Here is a 4,000-nt window from a genome sequence, read left to right as displayed (position 1 = left end):
GGTGTACGAACGTCCGCCGAGCGCGGACGCAACGATGATCGAGGCGACGCCCGCTGGGCAGACCCTCGAAGAGGCCATAGTAGAAAGGGCGATGCCCGAAGCAGATGTGCCAATGGAGGAAGCACACGTGGAAGAGGCGGCGCCCGTAGAAGAAGCGGCGCCCGCCGATGATGATAATAGGGAGCAACCCGCGACCAACATCCTAGAAAGGGAGATTGGCGGCAAAGCTTTCAAGTTAGGAAGCTCGCTAAGTCCAGAAGAACGGGAAGGGGTGGCGGAAGTGATTTCGCGCCACCTGGATGCCTTCGCGTGGTCCGCCTCGGACATGCCGGGCATCGACCCCGATTTCCTGTGCCACCACCTCAGCATGGACGCCACGGTTCGCCCCGTGCGTCAGAGAAGGAGGAAATTCAATGAGGAGCGACAACAGGTGGTGAAAGACGAAACGCAGAAGCTGTTGAGCGCTGGCCACATTAGGGAGATTCAGTACCCTGAGTGGCTCGCCAACGTCGTTTTGGTGAAGAAGGCAAACGGAAAATGGAGAATGTGCGTTGACTTCACGGACCTGAATAAGGCGTGCCCAAAGGATTCCTATCCGCTGCCCAGCATCGACGCCCTAGTGGACAGCGCGTCTGGCAGCAAAGTGTTAAGCTTCCTGGACGCCTTCTCAGGTTATAACCAAATCAAGATGCACCCCAGGGACGAGAGCAAAACTGCGTTCAAGACTGAAACATGCAGTTATTGCTATAAGGTGATGCCCTTCGGGCTCAAAAATGCGGGCGCCACGTACCAGAGGTTAATGGACAAGGTCCTGGCGCCAATGCTCGGGAGGAATGTATACGCCTACGTAGACGACATGGTGGTGGCGTCGCAGAACAGAATGCAGCACATGACAGACTTGGAGGAATTGTTCAACACAATATCCAAATACCGCCTCAAGTTGAACCCCGAGAAGTGTGTTTTTGGGGTAAAGGCCGGTAAATTCTTGGGTTTTCTGCTCACCGAGAGGGGGATAGAGGCGAACCCCGACAAATGTGCGGCTATTATTGCCATGCGGAGTCCGACATCGGTAAAGGAGGTTCAACAGTTGACAGGGCGGATGGCGGCGCTCTCGAGGTTTGTTTCCGCCGGAGGAGAAAAGGGGCACCCGTACTTCCAGTGCCTCAAGAGAAACAGTCGCTTTGCATGGACTGAGGAATGCGAAGCGGCTTTCGTTAAACTGAAGGAGTACCTGGCGACGCCTCCGGTTCTCTGCAAACCGGTAACGGGCGTGCCTCTCCGTTTGTATTTTACTGTAACAGATAGGGCCATCAGTTCTGTGTTGGTACAAGAGCAGGACCAGAGTCAGAAGCCCATCTACTTTGTAAGCAAAGCCTTACAGGGATCCGAGACAAGGTACCAGGCGCTGGAGAAGGCGGCGTTGGCGGTAGTGTTCTCGGCTAGGAGGCTCCGTCATTACTTTCACAGTTTCACGGTGGTGGTAATGACCAACCTCCCCATACAGAAGGTGCTGCAGAAGCCCGATGTGGCAGGAAGAATGGTACGCTGGGCTGTGGAACTGTCGGAATTCGACATACAGTACGAGCCTAGAGGATCCATTAAAGGGCAGGTGTAAGCGGATTTTGTAGCAGAACTTTCGCCCGGAGGTGAGCAAGAAGTGGAAGCGGGTTCACAGTGGCTGCTCTCGGTTGATGGTTCCTCAAACCAGCAAGGGAGTGGCGCGGGAATAGTGCTGGAAGGACCCGACGGCATACTGATTGAGCAGGCCTTGCGTTTTGCCTTCAAGGCAAGTAACAACCAAGCAGAATACGAAGCCTTGATTGCAGGAATGCTCTTGGCCAAGGAAATGGGCGCACAGAACCTCCTGGTGAAGAGCGACTCCCAGTTGGTCACGGGGCAGGTGTCGGGTGGGTTCCAGGCGAAGGACCCACAGATGGCGGCGTATCTCAAATACGTCCAGTTGTTGAGAGGGGCGTTCAACGCTCTTGAGTTGATACACGTCCCGAGGGAGCAGAATGCCAGAGCTGACCTGCTCGCAAAGCTGGCCAGCTCAGGCAAGGGGGGTAGACAGAGGACAGTGATCCAGGAGACCCTCAAAGCTCCGCGTCGATTCGTGGAAGACAACAGGGTGGATGTCCTCCAGATTTATGCATCAAGGGGAAGGCCGAGGAGTCATTCCTCATTAACCCAAGATACGCAGAGGGCGCCCCGCATCAGTATATACGCGGGTGTGTCTGAGGAAGAGCAGATGCAGGTTTGTGTCCTGTCCACGGGAGACACCTGGATGACGCCCTATAAACGATACCTGGCGGATGGGGCCTTTCCAGTGGACCCTGAAGAGGGTAAGAAAATCAAAAGGAACGCCGTGAGATATACCTTGGTGGATGGGGTGTTGTTCAGGCACGGCTTCACTCACCCTATCCTAACATGCGTCAGTGGCGATGAATGCACCAGGATAATGGCGGAGCTACACGAAGGCATCTGCGGAAGCCATGTAGGAGGAAGATCCTTAGCCTCCAAGGTAATACGCGCAGGTTTCTTCTGGCCAACAGTGAAAGAGGATTGCGCACGGCACGCCCAGCGGTGTAGGCAATGCCAAAAGCACGCCGACTGGCACAAGGCGCCGCCTGAAGAGTTGCGGTCCATATACAGCCCGTGGCCTTTCCACACGTGGGGAATTGACATCCTGGGCCCTTTCCCACTAGCAATCAGGCAAATGAAATATCTGATCGTCGCCATAGAATACTTCACTAAGTGGATAGAGGCAGAGCCCGTGGCACAAATCACTGCGCATAAGGTACAGCATTTTGTGTGGAGAAACATCGTGTGTCGCTTTGGCGTACCCAGGCGCCTGATATCTGACAACGGGACCCAGTTCGCCAGTCAGCAGTTGAGAAATCTGTGCGCTGAAGTGGGAATCAAGCAAGTGTTCGCGTCGGTTGAACACCCCCAGACCAATGGACAAGTAGAGTCAGCAAACAGAGTTCTGCTGAGGGGGTTAAAAAGAAGGTTAGAGAAGGCAAAAGGGGCGTGGGCGGAAGAGGTGCCAAGGATTGTATGGGCATACCACACCACGCCCCAATCCTCTACTATGGAGACGCCTTTCAGTTTGGTGTACGGGTCGGACGCGATGATTCCAGTAGAAATACACGAAAGCTCACCGCGTTTTCAAAACTTTGTGGTGGAGGAATCTAATGAGGAGAGGCGGGTAAACCTGGATCTGCTAGAAGAGGCCAGGGAAGAAGCTAGAATAAAAGCTGAAGCGATGAAAAGAAGAGTGGAGCGGCAATATAGCTCTAAAGTAAAGCCACGACAGTTTCAGGTGGGCGACCTGGTGATGAGGAAAGCTCACCCTTACGAGCTGGAGAATAAGCTGTCTCCCAAGTGGACCGGGCCCTTCAGAGTTACTGAGGCCAAGGGCAACGGTTCGTACAACCTGGAGACTTTAGATGGAGGCCCTATCCCGCGCAGTTGGAATGCAGCCAACTTAAAATTTTATTTTAGTTGATCTATGTAAGCAACATGTAACAGTTTAGTTGAAGGGGACGCTCTTTTTCCCTTTCGAGGGTTTTTTAATGAGGTCACCCTAATAAATGGAAAAACCAGTTGAGAAAAAGAAGTGCTTTGGTTTTCAGCCATTATTTTCCTTGTTAAAAGTAATGTGATGCGCCGCCCAGGCCATGGCGTCGCCAGGGAAGAAGGCGTCGCCTGGGTCTTGGCGTCGCCCAGAAAGAAGGCGTCGCCCAAGTAAAAGCATGCATCGTTGGCAGAACGAGACGAAAGGAAGTTGCGCGGTATATGAGGCATATGAAAAGTAAAGTGGCGTTGTAAAGAATTATGATATTGAAAAATTGTTGTTACAAGCAATGTTCAGTACAAAATGCAAAAACACAAACAGGCCGCTTCTCAGCGCTCATCAGAGTCATCACTGGAGGAAGGTGAAGCCCCTTTCCCAGCCCACAGCGCTCGAGTAAGTCCTGTCCTCTTTTCTTGGCTTATT

The sequence above is a fragment of the Phaseolus vulgaris genome, chromosome 6 (genome assembly GCF_051622355.1).
Source record: "Phaseolus vulgaris cultivar YP4 chromosome 6, ASM5162235v1, whole genome shotgun sequence".
Classification (NCBI taxonomy): Eukaryota; Viridiplantae; Streptophyta; class Magnoliopsida; order Fabales; family Fabaceae; genus Phaseolus; species Phaseolus vulgaris.
Note: the sequence above shows the minus strand (reverse complement) of the source record.